This window comes from Pseudochaenichthys georgianus, chromosome 1, assembly GCF_902827115.2.
Source record: "Pseudochaenichthys georgianus chromosome 1, fPseGeo1.2, whole genome shotgun sequence".
NCBI lineage: Eukaryota > Metazoa > Chordata > Actinopteri > Perciformes > Channichthyidae > Pseudochaenichthys > Pseudochaenichthys georgianus.
The window spans coordinates 25,776,164-25,800,012 of record NC_047503.1 but is presented as its reverse complement, the minus strand read 5'-3'; the positions used below and the strand labels follow the sequence as shown (position 1 = coordinate 25,800,012).

The following is a 23,849-nucleotide window of genomic DNA, read 5'->3' as shown; positions in this document are numbered from 1 at the left end:
CAAAGAAGAGCTAGACAAATATAGTCATTCGTTTAAAAGGTATCCTGTCTTAAGCCGAAGTGATTGACAAGTAATTTGACCGCCTTGTAGGGGTAACCAAAGTCACATGGATTTATCCTAAAGACGTCAAATGTCTGTTACAGTTTACAGCACCTTTGAAGAGGTGCTTGTTAAAAAACAGCTGTGAGTGTGTTTATGCACCTGGCTGCCAAATATAAACATGCAGTTTGACCAACAACTTATTTCATTAGTGAGCAAAGAAGCAGAAAGACCTGGAGCAAAGAGAAGGGACTAAAATGAAGCATGTCACTGCAGAAGAGACTTCAGAAATAATCTTGCAGCCTTCATCTGCCAGCGAGCTGCAGGACTCTATGTTGCAAATGTATTATCTTTTCAATTTACACACGGCATCTATTGCACGTCTGTCCGTCCTGGGAGAGGGATCCCTCCTCTGTTGCTCTCTCTGAGGTTTCTCCCATTTTCCCCTTTAAACTGGGTTTTCTTTGGAAGTTTTTCCTTGTACGATGTGAGGGTCTAAGGACAGAGGGTGTCGTATTGTCATACTGATATTCTGTACACACTGTGAAGACCACTGAGACAAATGTAACATTTGTGATATTGGGCTATATAAATAAACATTGATTGATTGATTGATTGATTGATTGATTGATTGATTGATTGATTGATTGATTGATTGATTGACTCATCTGAAGAAGACACAAGGTTCGAGGGGGGGTCTGACACCGAATGCTCTCTGGAGTCCAGCATTTCTTTGAGTTCCTCTGACCCTTCCTCTGAAAGTGGAGAGGACACTGAGGGTCCGGTCCACCACCACGGTAGCAGCAGCAGCTGCGGGGGGCTTTCTTCTCACAATCTGTGAGGACACCATGGATTTCCCCAGCTCCTGGGAGAACAACCTCCGACATATATACATACACACACACACACCATTCTCAGGGCCCCCTGTCACACGGCTCCATAATATAACTGGCAAAAATGTAAGAATTTCATGCAGTGGGAAAAAGGTTGAATGTGGTGGAATAGGTAGAAATATCAAATATCACTAATTTTCTTCTAAATGAAATGCTGACATTACAAAATGCATGGTTTTATACTGCAATGGCAGTGAGATCAAAACATGTGGTTTGAATGGAAGTCAATGAGGCATTTTTGAGAGAAATTAAATAATTAAAATAATGAAACAGGCATTTAAAGGGTTACATTTCTGACAATGATTGAATGTTTGGTAGTTTTGAGTACGTTAGAAGTTGTATATGTGATTCATGAAAAAAAAAAAAAAGTAGAAAAATATATTGATGTATGATGATTTAGCAGTTTTTTGGGGCGTGTACATTTCATCCAACAAAGCATATCCGTTTGAGAAAAAACAAACAAACAATACATGTGCTAAGTGTGTAATATCCCTTATGTGCAGACTAAACGCTATTTTAGTTATCCTTTGTCAAGACATTAAAATAGCTGTAAAACGGAATGCTTCCAAACATTGCCATATGTGGTGGCTTTGCTCATATGAAGGTTGATTTGTTATTCATAAACATATCAACAATACAGCAGACAGAAGTCAGCTTGCTCATAATTATTAGAGAGAGGAAATTGGGTCGTAATCCTTACAAGTGAATTATAATGTTTATTTGTCTATATATTTAAAAAAAAAACATATCTACTGTGTCCATGTTATCTTGATTGCCAGAAAGCAGCATTAGCCTATTGATTTGATATAACCTGGTTTAGTTTGAAGTAGACTATTGTTTATTGATTTCTAACCTATCTGTATTGGCTTTTTTCGGCTAATATGTGTTTATAATATATATAACTCATCTGAATACTGGTCCTGTTACTTATTATTATGAAATAATAAAGTTGTATATGACTACATTTTAATCACCATCATCCACATATTAGACCATGTTTAACATGTGTTTTATTGGGGAAAAACCTCCAAAGCATAGAGAAAATATAAACATGGCAATTGGCAAATGTCCTACAAAAGCCTATAATTACCCTTTCTATGTTATAGGCTACGAAATAAAATTCAGTTGCACGACTGTATAAAGAAATGACATTACATTAGGCAGCAGCAGCAGTGGGGGGTTATCACAGAGGAGCGTTTGCTTCCGGAGCAGCGTCCCCCGGTTCCCCCTGTCGGAAAACAGCGGCATCTGGGAGGGAGGAGAAAAGGAACAAGCCGAGGAAAACGGAGGGGAGGAGAAAACAGACAGGAACGCAGCTAGGAGGACGTGAACTCACCGTAGAGGAGGTGAGTGATGTGGTATGCCGAGAATGTTCGCTTGAATACAGAGAGTTGTGGCCGTTACCGTCTTCCTCGGCGATACATTTGAGTGGAAACGTGAGTTAACTTTCCATATTCTTGTAGACGACGCATTGCTTTGGCATCTGAGGGCCCGCAGTGTTGCAAATAAGTCGTGTATGGTGGGGGAGAGGAGACCGGGAGGCTGCGGCGGGAGATGAGGCATTTATGCGAGCCAGCGTGTGTTTCTTTTGAGTTTATTGTTGGATATGTTGTTAATTAATATTCCACGTAGTGTCAGGGAATGCAACGGTTGTTTATGAGAAGAGCCGTTGTCGGGGAGCAACCGTCCGTTGATCACAGCCACTTACAAGGTTAGCTAACTACGACTCTGCTGCTATGTTGGGGGGGATTTAATGGGGAAATCATTTGAAAATCGATACAACAGAGCCGTTTTACATGTATGAAACCCTTATATAGTCTTTAGTTGAAGCTCACGACTCCAACACTCTGTTTATGGAGAGGGCCTTTCTGCAGGTAAGCTAAGTGGTTGGTAAACTGACTACTAACAGGCAATTCATTTAGAAGTTAACACGACTAAAGGTAAATTCACTATATCCTGCAACACCTTTATACCTTTTAACTCTATGGGTGTCAATGCAGGAAGTATTCCTTAATGTTATTAGTTAAATATAAATGTCATACTACATTAAGCCTATTCACACTTCAAATGATGCTGGTGCTTGCTCCTCTTATATATTTTAGCCAGCATTGCATTTTAGCGTAATTTCTTCATCCAGCATTTACCCTGACATTTCTTCAGAAATTGACTTTCAAGTTGGATTGCTATTTATAGCAAGGCTTTTAACCAGAGGCTCTATTGTTTTTTGTATTGCTCATCAATAAATGTATGTATTTTGTACTCTTCAAAATATATTGGACATGTATTGGAAGATATTTATCTTGCACCATTTAAATGCAGAATGCCCTCAAAACATGGTACCTAACAATATGTCTGAGGCAGGTAAAGAGACTAGGTTTAATTGTAAGTGAATTTTAGAACAAAGCCTGCAATTAACATGTGAACTAAAATGTTTGACTCATAGTGACTACAAAGCTCAAATAAAACACAGGTTATACTTATGGTATGTATTCCATTAGAACTATGAAGTCCTTTTTATATTTTGAGAAGGAGCAAATGCTCCATCAACAAACAAAACATCAATGGACTCTCATCGTTAAAATGGTTTCAGTGCTGGAAGCCGGACAGGTCACTTGATGCCTTCCTTTGGCTCTCCTGACTCCTGGCTGTTCTCTGTGTCTTGTCCCCTGCAAGTCGTTGTTAAGCATCAATTTAAGTAATAAAGAGGTTCATTGTGACAGAAACAAGCATAAAGGAGGGTATTCTCTTGACTTGCGCATATTACGTGGAAAAGTCTGACTATAGGCCGTGCATGCCCCCCAGGGATGAGGCTTGTGTTGGTGCATGGTGCTGGCTGTACGCAGCTAATCGTTTCCAGCCTTGCTCGGCTATTTTCTGCCAGGCCCTGGAGATAATATGCCTGTTTGTTTTATAAAAACATGGATCCACTTAATGGCTTGTTTATGTCATGTAATTACGGCAATCTAGAGAATGATTTCAATAACTTTCCTGTTTTAGAAAGTAGGGAGGGCAGAGACAGAGTATAGATTTATTATGATTGAGGACTTAAAGGGACTATGAGCTATTGTTGACTTTTCTTTAAAAAAATCGTTCTCTCCAGGTGATTGCTGATTAACTTTCACAAGGACTGGACATGTTGGGTAGTAAGAAGAAGAACTGGTGAAACTAGTGCTACGTGTGTCTCTGAAGCAACACTGACGTTGTTGATGGCAACATGAATTAGCAGAGGACCTGTATGCTGTTCAGGGCGTGCACCACTGAGGTTTCTCTCCCTATACCTGTCTCTTGTTTTGCGTCACATTTGCAAACATGCTTTCTAAGTGTACAATTAGGTGGTGTGTACAAAACACGTGCTTGTCAAAAAGCATAACAAATGAAACCTTTTAAGGATAATTTACCATTTAGTGTACACATTGTTATAGTAAACAGCTGAGACTCACTATTTTAGGCCGTGGTTGCGTTTTTAAAAGCTTCACACTCTCTTTGGTTTGCTGAAAGTATTAGCGTTAACCCCAAGAATGAAAGTGTCAGTGACTGAACCACCGTTGAAATGGTGCACAGTCATCCTCACTCTTTCTCCGTCACTGCCTCCCTCCCTCCCTCTCTATCCTTTCAGTCTCCTCGCCCTGCTGGCTTGCTCTACATCCAGACTGTGTGACTGTGTGTGTGTGTGATGTAATTGCGTGTGTGTGTGATGTAATTGCATGATGTAATTGCTTAGGGCTCATGGGCTGTTAATATAAGGTTTATATTCTGCCCCTCTCCCCGCTTTCTGCTCGCTTCTTTTCTCCACATCATTACTCTTTCGCTCTTTATTTACTCGCCCTCCCCCTGTAGCATTCTATACAGGAGTTGCTGACTATGGAAAAAGTGACCTGGACATTTATGGGCTCAATTTTGGACCAAGCACTGCAGACTGTTTTGGTGTGCGTGTTTGTTTGGCTTCGGTGCGATGAAAGTGCCTCATTTTCAAGATGGCCCCTTCTTCTGCTAAGGTAGCTTCTAATAAGCAGGAAAAATAGGAGACACACAGGCATTTATTCATCCCGTCAGCGCGCATGGAGATAGACAGAAATAGCAATCCAGTAATGTGAGCTGTCACCTTTTGAAGCTATGTGAGACAACCAAAAATATCCCACGATATCTCAGCTAACCCCAAAGAGTTCGGCAGATTGGATGTAATTATGATGGGCTGACGTGCGTGTGTGTGTGGTGTTGGGACTTTCTTGCCTTGCAGCACCAACCTGTTAGTCTGTGTGTGGTCGAGGTCACACACCAAAGCTGATGAGAAGAGACGGGGAAAGTGTGCATGTGCGTACATGCTTGTGTGATCGCGTGTGTGTTTCTGCGCAGGTGTGTGTGAGCAATCAGATAAAGAGTATGGAGATCCGTTATCACTACCCTGCTTCCCCTGAGAAACAATACCAATGGGACGCCCTTGACCAAAATACTGTGAGTGTGTGTAGGCATGTGCATATTTGCGTGTCCAGATTGGACAGATGAACGCTGAATTAAGGACAGCAGAGAGAGGATTCATCCCAGGCTGTCAAGTTGACAAGGTGTGTGTGTGTGTGTGTGTGTGTGTGTGTGTGTGTGTGTGTGTGTGTGTGTGTGTGTGTGTGTGTGTGTGTGTGGTGTGTGTGTGTGTGTGTGTGTGTGTGTGTGTGTGTGTGTGTGTGTGTGTGTGTGTGTGTGTGTGTGTGTGTGTGTGTGTGTGGTGTGTGTGTGTGTGTGTGTGTGTGTGTGTGTGTGTGTGTGTGTGTGTGTGTGTGTGTGTGTGTGCAAAATCACGCCAATCTTGTTCTCTCAATCTTGTTCTTTATCTCACTCTCCTCACTTTCTCTTTCTGCCCCATATGATGCCTCTCAATAGGGTTATTGTGCTCACTGTCAGGCAGGCTGCAGTGTGTGTGTGTGTCTGTATCTGTGCATTGTTGTTGCAGGGAGCAGACAGCCGTGAGGTGTGTTTGAACAGAGAAGGAGCACAGAGGCCCTGTTCATCCTGTAGGGTGTGAAACTGAATAATAGGGCCCCCTTTCTCTCTTTCCATCTGTCGCCCTGTCTATCTGTCTGTGTCACTCTTTCTTTTTTTGGACAGTTTTCACCCACATGCTCGAATCTAATCGCCTTCTTCTGCTCAGCTTTGCATTGTTATCTTTCTTTCCACGCACACTTGTGCCGTATTATGTGTCAACTCTTGGCCGCCCTCACTTTTCAACTGTCTTCTCGCTGTCAAGTCTGCCTGGTGATTGGATCGTCAGTGTGCATGTTATTCTGCATACAAATGACCTGTGGAAGCATGCGAGGACAGACACGTTTTTCACTCTCAGGAGGAACTACACACGCTAGCAAAAACACACTTTCCCACTCTTTTGTTTATATGTTTCTGTTTCTGATGTTGTCTTTTCCACATCACTGCACTTTCACACGTACACCCCCATCATTCCCGGATCAGCTGCATAAGGGTTTTTCAGCCCCTCTTCCTCTCCGCCTGTCTTCTCTTACTCTCACTGACTTTCAAACACATCACCACACTCCATGAACGTGATGAGAGACGCTGTACAGGCCCCAGGTGCCTCTGTAAATTGGCCAACTACAGCGAGTTCCAGGATTGTTTTGCTGCACTCGTTCTAAAGCTAGGATTTACTTTGGTAGTCTTCTCATATCTTCAATCTTTGCTGCATTCAACTGCTGCAATTAAGTAGATAGACAGATGTTAGCTGGAGACTGTTATGCATAAGGATATAACGGAGCTAGAAGCTAATGGCTACAATTAGAGATGATCCGATCGGGGATCGGAGCCGATCACGTGATTTTCAAAAGATCGGAATCGGGAGAAAAAAAACGGGGATCGGGAATTTTTTTTTTTATAAAATATTTTTACTTTATTTAATGTTACAAAACAAAAATGACCATATTCACGTCTTAAAGTCATCATGAGGCCTTAGTTTTGGTTTAAAATTACACAACATCATATATGTGTTGCTTCTTTTGGGCTTGTTTTCATAGACCTGGTTGCTTATTTCTCTCAAATCAGGCAACAGAGTGGGCGCAGTGTCTAATAGTAGCAGTAAGCTAACGAGAGGCTACGTTCAGCTGGTGACTCGGGAGTCGGGACAGAGAAAATGTCAGGAGTTTGGAAGTATTATAACATTGAAAGTGAAGGCAGTGTAACAGCCAGATGCAATGTTTGCAAGGCAGAGGTTCCGCGTGGTGGAAAGAACAGAGCTATGTTCAACACGACCAATCTAATACGCTACCTGAGAAACAAACGCCAACAACAACACGGCGAGTACACAGCGGCCACTCAGGTAACGGCACTGAAACAACCGACACTTTCAGAGACTTTTAAAAGGAAAGAGAAACTGCCCCAGAACAGTGAAAAGACCAAAACAATAACAGCCAAGATAGCTGAATTCATCGCGTTGGATGACCAGCCGTTATCTGTTACCTTTTTTCTCTCTTAATGCATTGCATAAAGATCGGATCGGGAAAAATCAGTATCGGCAGATTGTCAAAATCAAATGATCGGAATCAGATCGGGAGCAAAAAAAGGTGATCGGGACATCCCTAGCTACAATGGCAGGATATGCCGAGTTAAATATTTGCTGTAATTGGAAAACATGCTGTATTTAAAACATGTCACATGCATTCAGAGCTGCAAAGATTACTCAATGAATCCATTAGTTGTCTATTATTAAATGAATAACCAACTATTTTGATATTTGATTAATTGGTTTACAAGTATACTTGGCTTTTGGGAATCACTGATCGACATTTTAAAGACCAAATAAGACATTAAAATGTGCAGCACTACATACGATATCTGTAATGTTGTCAACGATTAGTGATGAGTTGAATGGTTTTGCATATCCCGCTGATGAAGGGCAATCATCAGTACCAAAAGTTATTGGATTGGGTTTGCATAAATCCTTTTTGTGTTGCAAATCTCACAATTAACAGAGACTTTCTGTTTATATTTACCTATTTTTAGCTTGAAAAATACTTAATTAATTAGTTAAAAAGTATTGAATTTAATAACATTTGGTTTTGCTGAGATTTTACAACAAACATGTTCCTGTTGTTCACTGTGCTCAAACATTTTCATTGGTGATATGCATCAGTCAGCAAACGTTATCATCAGATAACAGTGTTATTTGTGACTGATCAGAATGTATACATTTCAGACACAATGCTATATTCAAGAATGAACAATTAGTGCTTTGCGCTTTAGTCCTGCTTAGGGGGGACAACTCATTGATACGATACACTGCAATAAATCCCCTGCAATGCATTATCAATACCCTGGCACTAATGCAGATTGTGGCTTGCTTTATGGCATACATTAAAACTCCAGAGCCTTCTGCCTAGTCAGCCTTTCTGCCACTTTATAGCAGTTTTACATTTGAACAGCAGCACATGCATATTACATGTTGTTATACATAAAGTCTCTGGTTGCTAGATGTGTTAGAAAGGCTCCTCAGACTATATCCATTCTTGCAAATGTTTTGTTCGCAGTTGTGTCAAACTGAAAGCATTTCATCTGGAGTTGATAAATTCAGTATAGAATAAATATGCATATTGTTGTATTTTAGGTGAATGTGGTGCAATTAATCCACACTAAATATGGGAAAGAAGGTGGCACCATCATTATTATAGGCAGTGTATAGGTGATCGGCTTGTGCTAGAGTGAGGTAACCTGATTTCTGGTCACGTGTTTAGAGCTGATTGACAGACTGCAACTATTTTAGTTATCAATTGATCGTTTCCATTAAAGCTTTTTTCTATTTGACATTGTACTGAATATCTTTGAGTTGTAACTGTTTGTTAGATAAGTGGTCTGTAGGTGTAACTCTGGGCTTTACATTTTCATTGCTGTATTTTGATTGCTGTTCATTTAACGATACATGTATCAGAGTATTCTGCAGATTGGCTTCATTGAAAATGAAAACAAGTTGTAGAGAGAACTTCTCCTGGCATGGTAAACCTGACCATGGTTTCCCCCTAGAAGTGGCAAACCACTCAGATTCTGACGCATATCATCTTCTCAAAGCAGTAAGAGTAAAGTCTAAATAATAGAAACACTCAAAATAAATGGCATTAACTAGGGATGCACGATATTGGTTTTTTGAAACCGATACCGATAACTTCCTGCTTCTCAAGACCGATACCGATAACCGATAATAAAACATTTTTTACGCCACTAATTATTTTAACGCGATTAACGCATGTGTATTTTTTTTCCTTGGCCGCCCCGTAGTTTCAGAGCGCATCGAGTTTAAAATACCATCTACAAGCTGATGCTGACAGCCCCGCTCCTGCTGCCTGCTTGTGGCAGACCACACTTCCACGCTCACCGGCAGGCACCGACTGGCCATCTGGAGGACCGGGAGGGTGTGTGTATGTGTGGCCCGAGAGAGAGACCTTACGTGCATTGTTGTTGTTAGCATCTGGTGCTAGCTAGCTGCGCTAACGGATATAAGGAGCTGTTTAAATGAAAACAGAGGAGCGACATTTCGCCACAACTGCGCCGAGCACTTGACTTTATGCAGGCAGCCAGACAGTGGGACATTGCACGAAAAGTCAGCACACTCGGCACGGATAGTGCGCAACATGATTGCAGCTCCGGTTCGAGCATATGCCTTGAGTTGCGAAACTGGCAAACTTCTTGCCTTTTTCAAAAGCCTCGTCGATAGGTAAAAGCCCCGGTGCCTTTGCAGCTGGCTTTGGATTTGCCGCTAGTTTAGCAGCGCAGGCGTCTTCGTACGCTTTTAACACACCATCGTAGCGATGGCGATGTTTCAGGTGACTGATCAGGTTCGTAGTATTGTAGCTCGTTGCCTTTTTCCCTCCTCGTGGAACTTCTGCATTACATTTGTTACAAATAGCAAGCGAACTTTCCAACTCTGAAACTTTGAAATAGTCCCATACGACCGACGACATGTTTGTTTACTGTCCTGGCTTCACGGCCGCACACCATTTACGTCACAGCCAGGCATGAGTTAGGGAGCGCTGGATTTGTGAAGAACTCCCCTCTTCCTAAATCACTAATACCACAGTACTGGCAAAACGGGAGGAGCCGAGTGAAAAACAAGCGCCCCTCATCCCAATCCACCCACACCGCAGTATTTTTTTCTTTTTTTTTACCCAAAAAATATATTGTATATTATCGGGGCTATTAATACTTGTATCGGGTTTATCGGGATGACGTCATAATTCCTAATATCGGACCGATAATTATCGGGCCGGTAATTATCGTGCATCCCTAGCATTAACTGAAATGTTCTTTATTTCCGACAATTGACCTTCGTATTCCAGAGCCTGTGAATTGTATTAAAGCCATTCCTGTGTGATGAGTGCACAGCATGACAGGTAACAGGAATGATAAGTCATGATTGAAGTCACTGTGGTGATCTGGGTTCCTGACCACTTCCTTGCATTTGCATCATATCCTGTGGTGGTAGTAATAATAAGTTAACATCTGTGGTTGTGATGCAGTGATGTAAGCATTGGCTGCAGTGCTGGTCCATTGGCCGTGTTCAGCTAGATTTATCACCCCCCTTCGAAACACAAATGCCCTGTCGGAGATGAAAGCTGTGCTAATGTTGGGAAACAACAACTTCAATTGGTTGGAAGGGAGGGAGACAGAGGGACAAAGAGGCGGCCATTGTGTGAGAGGAAGAGACGACAAGAGCGAGGGTGGGGATGATTTAAAGTATTGGAGAGGGAGCGATCGTTGCAGTGGTGTCTGTGGTTCCTTTGGCAGAGGAGCGACATTCCTTTTCTGATGAGTCACTCTCTCTCTGATCTGTTTTCTTTCCTCATCTCTTCTTTCGCTGGTACCCTTTCCCCCTCCCCTCTCATTTTCATTTAGTATCTTCTGTTTTCCTTTCTTTGACATTTGGCTAATACGTCAAAACGTCCAGCCGATTAGATTAGACAAGGCTGTGATATCAATGCAATCTGGGTCATTCCATGGAACAACTTGCCACAGACTTTCTAGAAACAGTGAGATAACAAGGCCTAAGACACTCGATACTGAGACAGAATCTGAGGTAGAGCTGTGTAGTTTGAGTCTAGACTTCCCTGTGCTCTCGGATGTCCTGTCACTTCTCGGATATATTTAGGATCCGCAGTCTATTCCCGGTTTCTGCCCCTAGCCTTGAATCCATCAGGCCTTTTGTGCAATGCTTTTCTGTCTGTGGTCTCGCTAAGAAAGGGTGAAGGGTTTTATAATAAATATGGCTACCCTTTATTTCTAATAAAAAAGGCAAAATGGAGCATATCAAGCAAAACATTGTGCAGGAAATCTGAAAAGAACATGAATACATTTAAGATAACAATCTTTGCTGATGAAAGAAACTATAAGAGCTTGCTTTCTTAAAAACACATGTCCTAGTTCATTAAAAGAGGATGTGCATGTGTTGGGGTGTAGAAAAATGGCAATTTAGCAAAAGATAACAGTTTTCCAATCTTAAGAACCACTATTTTAATTACAACTTATATTATTAACCACCCCTTGCGATTTAAGTTTAGTCTGGAAAATAATGTAATGACAAATGTCTCCTTACTCGGCTGTAGCCAATTAGCAGTGCTTCACAGCGTTGGTGCATAATGCAACTATTGGCTGGTTAATGTGCTCCCTGCAGGCATGTGTGTGGCATTTATTTACACACATCACTGTATGATTTGACTGCTTGAAATGATGTAGAGTGGTCTGTTTCTTTGTGAAAGTATAAAATACAGACAATCGACAAGTCTAGATTACAATCAAGGTCATCACCTCATCTTCACACGACTAGCTAGCAGCTTGCTCGTTAATAATCAAGTTTAAACGACCGTCAGCTGGTGGATATTGAGAAGCATTCAGAACCTACCAGTTACACTTTGGAGCATGCCATCTTTTTTAAAAGTTAACCACTTTAAAGCTCTAAATTGTCTCTTGTGGGATTTGTAGTGTTATGAAGCGACTCCTCTTGTCAATCTTTTAAGCTATAATGATGTGAGTCGAAACCTTTACATCGTCAAACATGGCTTACCAGAACTTTAAGTCAGTAAGTTTAGCCTTTTTGGTTTAATGTAAGCAAAATAATTAATTTTCTATAAGATATAGTTTGGACTGTTCCCCTGTAATTCAGTATAATGTGAGTAGTCTGATGGAAGCCATGGCATGTTTCTGTTCACTGCTTTAACCCCTACTGTCCTGGTTGAGAGACTCAGCTAACAGTGCTGTCAGCAGTGGGAAATGCTCCGCGGCATGCTAGTGTTTAATTACTGATCTCTAACCAGGACGCACACTTTTTCTTATTCCTCTGACAGTATGGAAATTCAATATCTTCACATCTGTGATGATCAAAGAGGCTAAATGATGAATCTTGCTTGAAAAACATTAGCCTAGATGAGATGTGCTGAAGAAGAACATATTAAGTTCAAATAATTTTTTTTTTATATTGAAAAAGCAGGAGCCACAAGCACATGACGAATGAAAATACAGACGTGGCTGTACTTGTTGTTCTCTGACTCTACTCCTGGCACGGCTTGTTGCCTTCGACACCGCGTCCAGGAAAGCGCTGCGGTCTCATTACGAAGTCGCACAGTCTGTCCCTCCGAGCCGGCAGCAGGCTGTCAGGGCTGGAGTGGGACTTCCCTGCTCAGGGTGTTTTGCTTGGTGTCGGGGTGTTCGTGGTGTAGCCTTTCTCCCCTCCCTCGACCTCCCCTCACCCACAGGAAAGAGGGGCTGGGTGAAGCAGGGAGGAAGGGAGAGGGAGGGGGGGGGGTTACCGCACGCCTGCTCCCAAGTTTTCCCAGGAAATCGTCTCTTGGCTTCTGGTTCTGAAATGTTTCTTTTACACGTCACAATATTTCAAAGTCTGTGAATGTGTGTCACCCACAGTAGTGTTTTTGATTTGTCCGCTTTGTCATTAGAAACAAATCCTGAGGGGACACACACAGAGCCCATAACTCTGCCTTTTACTCCAATAACTTCCTTTGTCACAATCAGGGTTGAGTGTCGAGAGTGTTTAAAAGGGGACAAAATCATGCAAGATGCGCTTTTTGATGTCTTTTATACATAAATATGTGTACCCGGTGTGTCAGGGAACTCACGCAGCGTCAGAAAATAAAACCCTCTCTTTTTTCCTCCGTACCCAAATCGCTAAAAACGGGGCCACAACGGAGCTGATCCAGATTTGCGTCCGATATGACGTAATAGCGGAAATGTAGGCTGGCTTTACACCCACGGCCCTATCAGAAACGTTGCTATCAGAAACAATGCCCGACTGTTTTGGACGTAATATGGTCGGTGCATGTTTACACTAGCATCGCTAACACTCAGAGCTAACCTGTACTGGAGAGCATGTGTGTGAAGAAGCAGGAAATAAAAAGGAACTTACTTTGTGGTATAACCGGCAAGAGAGAAAGCCTTTGAGCTCCATACTGTTTCAGACATAGTCCTTGATAATCCATGATATGGCGTTTCATCACCGGAGAACCTGCCGGTAGAATCTCCCGCATGAGCTCAGCCCCCTCCTTTTTTTTGTTATCAATTTCTTTTTTTTTTAAAAAAGCTTTATACCCCAAATCAGCACTTTTGAAACAGGAAGTGAAATAGAGGGATATGAGGCATGGCTAGAATGGGTGATCTGTTTGGTATTTTGAGCAAAACACTTCATAGACATGTTTTTTATATATTTGTATGTATCTGGGACCTATGCTATTGCCTAAAAATTAGGGATGTCCCGATCACCTTTTTTTGCTCCCGATCCGATTCCGATCATTTGATTTTGACAATCTGCCGATACCGATTTTTCCCGATCCGATCTTTATGCAATGCATTAAGAGAAAAAAAAGGAATAAAGCATTCAAGTTGTCCCTTAAGGTTATTATTTTATTTAAATGACAGTACCCAACTATCCATGCTATCCAACATGGATATAGCTTCTTTTTTTCACAGCAGCATTGGATCAGTTCAGTTGTGCAGCATTGGATCAAAACAAAATAAAGCTTATCAGTGGTCCACCACAAAATAACCATGTAAACAAATTGAGTGGAAAGAGGTAGCTTGACTAGCTTCACAAGTTCACATTCAGTCACAAATAATAAAATAAAATAAAAATGTGGCTTAGTGCAGAATTCTAGCCTTAAGAGTCTAGTAATAATGAAATGAACAACAGCAGCTTAACATAACATGAATAAACAAAGTATTATATTTCCATCTTACTGGAGTAACACCATTCAATCGTAATCAGCAGCGAACCACTTCAACACGTGTGTTTCGGTGTATTCACGGCATTCATTTTGTTATTCTACAGTATTGTTGTTTTATAGTTATTTGTTAATGTAACCCAATTTGTGTTCTTTGAAATTGAAAAGGATATCGCATTGTGTTTGTTACTTTCGTTGCAGTTGTATATGTCTTAATTGTAATTTGGCTTGGCTTCCTATTTATGGATATGTTTTTATTTTGAAGGAGAGGTAGCGCTGTTGACAGGAAGTTGTTGTTGCTTTGGAAACAACGTAACGGAGAAAAGTAATATCTACATATAAAGACGGAGAAAGTAAACGATAACGTTTATGGTTAAGTGTTAGCACCCCCCGAAGAGGCACAAGCTCTTACGTTGATATTGGAGATTTCAATAAATTCAATTTGAAAAAAAACGGGGGGGAAATGAAAAAACAAACACAACGAATTTCCAAATAACGAAATGGAAACCCGAATAGTACTCCAACGAACGAATATTCGGATATTTGGGTACAGCCCTAGTGTACTCGCCGTGTTGTTGTTGGTGGTGTTTGTTTCTCAGGTAGCGTATTAGATTGGTCGTGTTGAACGTAGCTCTGTTCTTTCCACCACGCGGAACCTCCTTCTTGCAAACATTGCATCTGGCTGTTACACTGCCTTCGCTTTCAATTTTATAATACTTCCAAACTCCTGACATTTTCTCTGTGCCGACTCCCGAGTCACCAGCTGAACGTAGCCTCTCGTTAGCTTACTGCTACTATTAGACACTGCGCCCACTCTGTTGCCAGATTTGAGAGAAATAAGCAAACCAGGGGCCTATACTACGAAACTGGTTCAACCTAACCTGGATATGTTTGAGTTAGCCGGTTGGCCTAATCCAAAACATACGCGCTCTCGCTAAACTGTACTACGACGCTGGTTATCAAGTGGATCGCTCAAGCCAGCCGTGTCCTATCTAGTTAGGTGCGCGTTCACATGAAAGGGGTGGTATTTGGAGCATTCGACCAATCACAAACATGGAGAAGCGTACTGACAGCGCAGCGTCATACTTCCTGAATGAAAAGTGAACTTTAATACTAGTCAAAAATGAAGAAGTTAAACTTTAAACATCCATGACTTAAACACTTGATCCAGGATCAAAGCCACAGAGCTGCACCTGCAAGGTGAATACAGCTGGCAAAAGAAAAAGTGTTTGAATGCGTACATTAACAGGTTTATGATATCACTGCCCCGTCTAAAACACGATCTGACTTTAATTACATTTGTCTCGAGTGTTTCGTCAACTTAATGTGTTGCTTAAAATAATACTTCTGCATACAGTATGTGACACAGTATGTGTTGCACGGCCAGATACGGCTCAGCTGACTCAGATAAGGAGATATATGATACATTATGAAGTGATATGCCGCGGACTGTACTTAATGTACTCTGATCCGGTTACTTATGTTGTGGCCGATATTTAAGTAAGCTTTCTTAACGCTAATGTTATAATAGTCAGATTGCTCTGAAGATGGAGGTGATATTCTATTAATGTTCACGTTCACACAGTCGGTGATTTTTGCCGGCCGTCTTTCCTGCAACGGCAGCTTTTCTGGATTTCCTTTCTCCTGTAATATGACTTGATCGCTTTAAACTCCGCACACTGAGCTCTGATTGGTCAGCAGGCAGTGCTTTCACTGAGTTGAGCTCTTAGCCTGCAACCTAACCTGGTCCCGACCAGGTTAGCTGCTTAGCATATATTACCATGGAGATCTAGCCTGCTAAAAAGAGAACCAGCTTCGGATGACCGGAAAGCCGGAGTTTTCCCTGAATTTAGCCGGCTAAGCGAAAATCCTGCTTCGCAGTATACCCCCCTGGTCTTTGAAAACAAGCCCAAAAGAAGCAACACATACATGATGTTGTGTAATTTTAAACCAAAACTAAGGCCTCAGGATGACTTTAAGACTTGAACATGGTCATTTTAGTTTTGTAACACTAAATAATAAATAAAAAAAATCAATTATAAAAAAAAAAAAAAGGATTCCCGATCTTTTAAAAATCACGTGATCGGCTCCGATCCCCGATCACGTGATCGGATCAGGACATCTCTACTAAAAATAGCATGATAGGTCCACTTTAAGGTGAATAAGTAACATTGTATGGGTGGCAGTTGACACATTCTTATTTAAATATACTGTAAATATGTTTTGACCACTCACACTCAGCTTGTTTGTATGTCATTGTTGCGGCCCTCAGTTTGCTCTGGGTCATTGAATGCAACTTGTGCAAACATGCGCTCACATGGTCATCACTCACCTTTATTCCTGAGGGGGTGATCTGTGTGTTTTGTCTTTTCTCGCGCAATTTCAGTTTTTGGCCCTTACTCGCCCTGAAAACACCCACCCACCCAAATAAGAGACATGCCTGAGATTCTTTGGCACACCCTAAACATTCTTCACTGCTTTCCTTTCTTTGTGGTCATTTTGTCTCTCATTGTCCCGCCCATGGAAACCATGGCAGCAGAAAATGATACCCTTTAGCTTTATGTATACAGTACATTGAGACATTCATACACTGATACCCACCAGGGAGACTGTCTCTGGGTGTCTGTAGTGTAAACTCTTACAAGTGGAATTGTAGTGCAGCTATTTCTGTCCCTCCTTCACATTCACTATAGACCGCTGCAAGGACGATGTATGGTCATGGGAGCCCAAACTACAGGGCTCTCTGCTGTGTGTGTGTGTGTGTGTGTGTGTGTGTGTGTGTGTGTGTGTGTGTGTGTGTGTGTGTGTGTGTGTGTGTGTGTGTGTGTGTGTGTGTGTGTGTGTGTGTGTGTGTGTGTGTGTGTGTGTGTGTGTGTGTGTGTGTGTGTGTGTGTGTGTGTGTGTGTGTGTGTGTGTGTGTGTGTGTGTGTGTGTGTGTGGTGTGTGTGTGTGTGTGTGTGTGTGTGTGTGTGTGTGTGTGTGTGTGTGTGTGTGTGTGTGTGTGTGTGTGTGTGTGTGTGTGTGTGTGTGTGTGTGTGTGTGAATTTGAGAATTTGAATACTTGATAAAAATCTGCAATTATCAAATTGCAAAGCTTGCAATTTTTTTGTTTTGTTCTTCTTGTGTGTCAGTAATCCACACCAATCAGAAGTGCTGTACTCCACATGTACCAGTCATTGTTAACCAATCAGAAGTGGCCCATGATAGTAGATGATAGACAGATTGGTCCAATCACCTGGCCAAGTATTTTTGAAATACTTTCCAAATGGCTTCCAAGATGGTTTGGTGAAACAAACCATCTGTGTCAGATTAGTAATGCTCCATCACATATTTTACATCTATTACAGGGTGAATCTTAAACTGAAGCTTGACTTTAAAGCAACCCAACGGAAGTTTCATGTAAGTTGAGTTATTTCACTTGTAGCTCGTGCTGCGGGTGTGCTAGAGACGGGAGCATGTTGATACGACCTACCTAGCCGGAGATATGGCCGCATTTTACAATTAACTTCCGTTGGGTCGCATAAAAACAAATATCACAAATCGCAATATCTGTCAGAAAAATCGCAATTAGATTATTTCCCCAAATCGTGCAGCCCTAGCCCAAACACACACACCCGCAGCCTGGCTGGGAGTTTTTGTGTGTGCTCACACACCGACTCAAAGCCTCGCCGCGTCCCGCCGTCTCAGGGAGGAGAAATCGGCGGAGCTTCAGCTGAGAAAAGATTGAGTGTATGTGTGTGAGGAAGTAACGTAACGGCTCCACGGATTGGTCCATTTGGATCAATGGGTCCATTTGGGTATGGGCACTTCACTGTACCCAGGAAGAAAAAGAGAAATCTCCAACGAGGCGTTCTGGGCGTTCAAAGATAGACAGGTATTTTCTGTGTTAGAGTTGTACTCGCTACAGGGTGTACTTTGAGGGTTTGTGACTCTGCAGACCGTTTACATGCAGAAAAACCTTCATAACACTCAAGGGGACAGGTAATAACCAGAAAAGCATGACATGGGACCTTTAATAAAATACAACATTGCATCTGTTTTTTATTATGACTTAAAAGTAGACAATACAGCAACACAGAACCTGAATTTGTTAAAAAAAAAAAAATGTCTTCTATAATAATTTTATCTTAAATATTTGTAGGACTTTATTCGAATGATATTTGAACATGCCGTATCACCAGTTTTCCTATGACTTTGCCTCTGATCCTCTTACTAACCATAAAGGTACATTAAACCTTGCATTAAAAGTCTGCCAGGCAAGCTGCTCTTAAGCCTTTTAAAGCTTTATATAGCCTACAATCAAAGGGGTTTAAAAAACAGCTTTGATGAATACAATGAGCTTACTATGATCTGCTTTGAGTTTGGTCAGGAGCCAAGCGGCAAACTCTGAGGAAGAGCCGGGACGCTAATACGGAAGTGTCTCAAACTGCAGTGTATCTAGTGGCCAGTAGGAGCAGTCTGCAGAAGGGAGCAATTTCCATAGACCCCCATGTTAAAATGCCCAACTTTACAGCAGAAATAAACATGTTTACATCGTGGTTCAAAAAACCATATTCTCTGTATAGTTAGATTCCCCCTTCATGACTACTGTGTGGGGGGTGAATTTTTTCTCAACTCATCTGTTTAATTAATATTAAGCCTTAAAGCTTTTGCATAAATTAGGGCGTGGTCACTTGATGGACATGTACATGCCTCACTGTCAGCTTACAGCAACTTGTCCACTCTGCTAGGCTACAACCATAGAGGCTACAACGTTAGTTGTAGTTACTGTACTTGACCCTTTAGCCGTGTTCGTGGTGATTGTGCCTTTTAGGGAATATTGTTACAAATACCAGACAATTAAAATGTTGTGCTGTGCGCTTGAATGTACTAACGGAACTTCCAAGAAGTCTAAAATTATAATATTATACATGTTAACCCCGTTCGCAGGTGTTTGTGTGCTTGGTAGCTTAGCTTGCTACTTATTAGCCAGCTAAGGACGTAACCCTTTATACATCATATACATTTTAGTTTATGATTCAGCCTTGGGTAAGACTTTTATAGTCTATGGCTATGACGCCCATAATGCTAAACGGGAGCAAATGTTAATAGGGGACCCAATTATGCCAGTGGTGGCCGCCGGAGCTAACGGAGCCGCAGGGGGCTAGCTCCAGCCGGCGTCCCGGAGCTAGCCCACTGCGGCTCCGTTAGGTCCGGGCGGTGGAGTCCGTCTTTTCTCAACGTGTGAATGACAAGCATTAAGAATAACAAAATATAGCTAATTCTCTTGCAGATTGTCGCATTTGATTATGAATGTAACGATTATATAGGGGAACTACACTGTTAGCAGTAACTTGGTATGCATGTATTTCATGTTAGCTTAGCTTCTTAGCCTGAGCTAGCTCTGTTTACTTCCAGTTCGGAGGCAGCAGGTCCCGCCTGGGCTCCGCCTCTTTGCCCTTATTTGGAGCAGGCGGGATTAGACTCTGACGTCACAGTCGAGCCGTTAGTGGCCGACTCCGCCTACTAAGGGCTTCTCGGCAACTCTGCAGAATCCTATGGGTGACGTCACGGACACTACGTCCATTTATATATACAGTCTATGGTCAGGAGTCAAGAGGAATAGTATAAAGGATGCATTAGTATCTAACAGAGGTGGGAGTAAGTCCTACATGTGCAAGTCATGAGCAAGTCTCAAGTCTTGACCTACAAGTATCAAGCAAGTCCCAAGTCACTGTGGTGAGAGTCAAGCAAGTCAAGTCAAGTCATTGCTCAGGTCAAGCAAGTCATACGAAATTCTGATGAATAAGCCCAGTTTCCGCATTTCTGCATCAGTTAAAAGACAGTGGTTATGAAAATGGATTCAACCCACACTATGATCTTCATTACATACACAGTTAATCATTTGAAATCTAATTTAGACCGATGACAATCATATTAGATTACTATTAACTGCAGACAATATAGCTAGGACTCAATCAAAAAGTCTGTTCAAAAAGGCAGAATTCCAGGTAAGAAAATCAGATATGGCATTTGCCATTACACATATTTAATTGAAATTTCTGTTAACACTAGAACCGCCAACAGCATCAGCGCCTACATAGATATAATTTTCAAATCATTTAATTTGTTCCTCTTCATATTTCCTTATAAACTAAGTAGGACGATTTAAAACTCACTTAATTGGTTTAATTTAGAAATTGCTTCAGTATATCATCCTAACGGATCCAAAAGTGCAGATTCATTTTACAATAAATCAAGGAATGCTGCACTTCTACATATTATTCAAAAGTTTACAGTAACTTCTGATAATAATCAGGGTTAGTCAAAATGAATCCCTTGGCGGTTCTAGTGTTAATGTACCGTTTTGTCTTCTCTTTGCAATGCTTTGTTGATTTGAAACCAAGTCTAACGTAGCTTAAACTTAACGTTAGCTTTCTAGCTAACACAACACATGCACAGTACCTTTCTCTGTGTTTTTTTTTTTAGTGACAAATGAAGTTGGATGTTGTGGTGGTCATGTCACTGATCTTTATGCTGCAGACCCTGCATACCGCTGTTCTCTTCTTATTACCGTCACCGACAAAATAATCCTTGAATCCAAACTTGACTATTTTTGGAGTAACGATAGCCGTTGCCATGTTAACTGAGGACGTTTCTCAATCTCGAGGATACTGGCTTCCAAGCCAATATTTCAAGGATGCTACGTCATCGAGTGCCGCCGAAGGACTGTTCCAATCTCCAGCATACTTGGAATTCCACCGAGGCCGTGTCCTTGGTTTGGGGGAAATTTCGAGGCTGCACATGGGTAGACTTCGCGTCCTTAAAATCCCCACAATGCTTTACGCACAGACCAATTTCAAAAACTCTTGCGGAGAATGGCTCAACTGACGCAGCACAAATTTTAATGTAAGTGTAGTGGCGTAGAACATGTGCTGGTAAATATGTTACATTTGTTATCACCAAAAATGTGGTCCGTGAAAGTAAAGCAAGTTCATAATTAGATAGACATCGTGAGGTATTTATTTTCGGTACAGTTTATGTTGAAACCGTTAGAGAGAGTGGCACACTTGTTAGCCTGTTCCATTCTTCTTCGTTTTCCGAAGCCGTGGCTTGGAAGTATACTTGCTTCTTTTCTGAAGGAAGTGACTTGGAAGTACTCGACTACCAAGCCAGCATCCTCGAGATTGAGAAATGGCCTGAGACTCCTGCCTTCTAGTGGGTTGCCAGGTTTGCGCGCATGGCGCTATAATCACGTTTTCAAAAAAACTAAATGTAATATCTCACTACAAAAACAAACACAAATATTTAATTTTAAACACTCAAGTCCTTTCAAGTCATCTATCTCAAGCTTAAGTCAAGTCTCAAGTCATGAATACCAAGTCCAAGTCAAGTCTTTTATCAATGTTAGTCAAGCAAGTCTCAAGTCAAAAAATATGCGACTCAAGTCCGACTTGAGTCAAGTCATGTGACTCGAGTCCCCACCTCTGGTATCTAATATATAAAAGACTGTATGGGTTGGAATGCTAGGAGCCATCCAGCTATGGTAATGCGTCTTTAGTCAGCACTAGCAGTGTTGCTAACTTCTCACTCCTGTAGTGAAGGATTTTGCAGCTGAATGAGGATCCGGCCCACTCTGCAGCCAATGAAAATAAATCCCTGAGAGATCTGGGAAGATTGCCTGCTATTTTATAGCTGGCTTACACTTTCATGTCCTGATCCAGAAGTTAGAAAAAAACCCCGTTACGTTTTCTATTCTGCATGACTTGCCTTGTTGACATGAGCCATCCATTTTGTGTTAGATGGCCTATTCTCTAAATGCCACAGTTTTGCTTTCTTGTCAGGCTTTTTTGGAAACAGATGGGGTTTCTCAGCAGCAGTGGGGGAGACAAGAACAGGAGGGGGAGAGTGGCTGTAAATCACGATTGTAGAGAGAAAGGTGGTTTTATGAGAGTTTACAGACGTTCTTCACTTTTAATGAGAAAAGACTGCAATTCCCTCCTAGACAAAGAAAAAGGGTGGGCGGGTTAAGAGGTAGAAGATTCATGTAGTAGACACTAAGAGAGGAAGGGGAAGGGAAGAGGAAATGGGCAAGAAAATAAGAAAAAGGAAAGAGGTAAAGTCAAGTGGGATTAGCAAAGGAACTGGCGAGAAACGTTGAGAGGGAAGGGCAGGAAGGAGGGATGAGAGGCCGATCAAAATGTTGGCAGGCGTCCATTTGGCATATGAATTTAAAAGCAATCTGTGTCGCTCAGTCCGGAGTCTGGTAAAAGTTGATGGTTACACACAGCACACGTACAAAAGAAATAGAGGTGTGTGTGTGAAGTGTTTTGCAGCTGCTACCTTCATTCTTGGTGGAGCAGACCCCCCAACATACCTAACACTTTACCACACATGCAACAGCACACACTCGCTGGGTTGGCCAGTTGGTCCGGGGTCAAAGGTCACTGTCATGCTGCGACACATCCTAGATCCTATTACCAACCCTCCCAATGTGTGTTTTTGTCTGTCTGTGTTTGTTGCTTTTAGTGTGTGCCTTTTTATAGTGGGTCTGCCTGTCTCTCTGTGTCTGTTTTTGTGTGCATTTAACTGTTTACAAGGGAGTCCATGTGGAAGGTTTAGCCTCATATTTACATTAAATTACATTGCATTTAGCTGACGCATTTATCCAAAGCGACTTACAATAAGTACATTCGACCAGGAAGACACAACCTTGAAGAAAACAGAATCATATAAGAACATCAGGTTTCAAAGAGCCAATCGTTTCAAGTGCTACTCAACTGGCTTTAGATAAGCCAGTCCTTTATTAGTATATAAGTGCTCTGTTAGCAGTTCTTTGTTAGTTATTCTATCGCTCGAAGTGGAGTCGAAAGAGATGAGTTTTCAGTCTGCGCCGGAAGGTGTGTAAGCTTTCTGCGGTCCTGATTTCAATGGGGAGCTCATTCCACCATTTTGGAGCCAGGATAGCAAACCCACGTGTTTTTGCTGATGGGAACTTGGGTCCCCCTCGCAGCGAGGGTGCAGCGAGTCGTTTGGCTGATGCAGAGCGAAGTGCACGTGCTGGGGTGTACGGTTTAACCATGTCCTGGATGTAGGAAGGGCCAGATCCATTCGCAGCATGGTACGCAAGTACCAGTGTCTTGAAGTGAATTCTAGCAGTTACCGGAATCAAATCAAATCAAGTTTATTTATAAAGCACATTTTAAAACAACTTTCGGTCGCGCCAAAGTGCTGTACATGAATAAAAAATATACGGAACATATTGCAATTTGTAGCATTTAAGTTAAAAACAACAAATATAAAGGCAGACACAGTTAAAATACAAAATGAAAAATGTCATGCTCTGCTCACTTTTAAAAGGCCAGAGAGAAAAAGTGTGTTTTTAGAGAGGATTCAAAAGCCCCTAGTGTCTGGGCCGACCTCACAGGTAAGGGCAGAGTGTTCCAGAGCCTGGGACCAGCTGCTGCGAAGGCTCGGTGCCCTCTAGTTTTTAGCCTGGTTTTCGGCACTACCAGCAGCATTTGGTCGGCAGACCTTAGAGCTCTGGCTGGGGTGTATCGCTGGATTAAGTCAGCTATATAAGCCGGAGCCAGCCCGTTTAGGGCCTTAAAAACAAATAAAAGGAGTTTAAAATCTATTCGGAACCGAACCGGAAGCCAGTGAAGTGAGGCCAGAATGGGGGTAATGTGGTCACGCCTTTTGTGGCCAGTCAGGAGACGTGCAGCTGCGTTCTGTA

At 41.9% G+C, this 23,849-nt stretch overlaps 1 protein-coding gene across 2 annotated transcripts in view; it reads left to right on the top strand.

Annotated features, from left to right (window-relative positions):
• Nucleotides 1–2,137: 2,137 nt before the first annotated feature.
• Nucleotides 2,138–23,849, top strand: part of apbb2b (amyloid beta (A4) precursor protein-binding, family B, member 2b) — a 61,936-nt gene continuing 40,224 nt past the window's right edge. Inside the window, exon 1 of one of the 2 annotated variants that reach the window (XM_034080458.2) lies at nucleotides 2,138–2,278. The gene's annotated coding sequence lies outside the window, so the exon portion shown is untranslated. The remainder of the gene's footprint in view (nucleotides 2,279–23,849) is intronic. The other variant, XM_034080466.2, reaches the window with a different exon arrangement.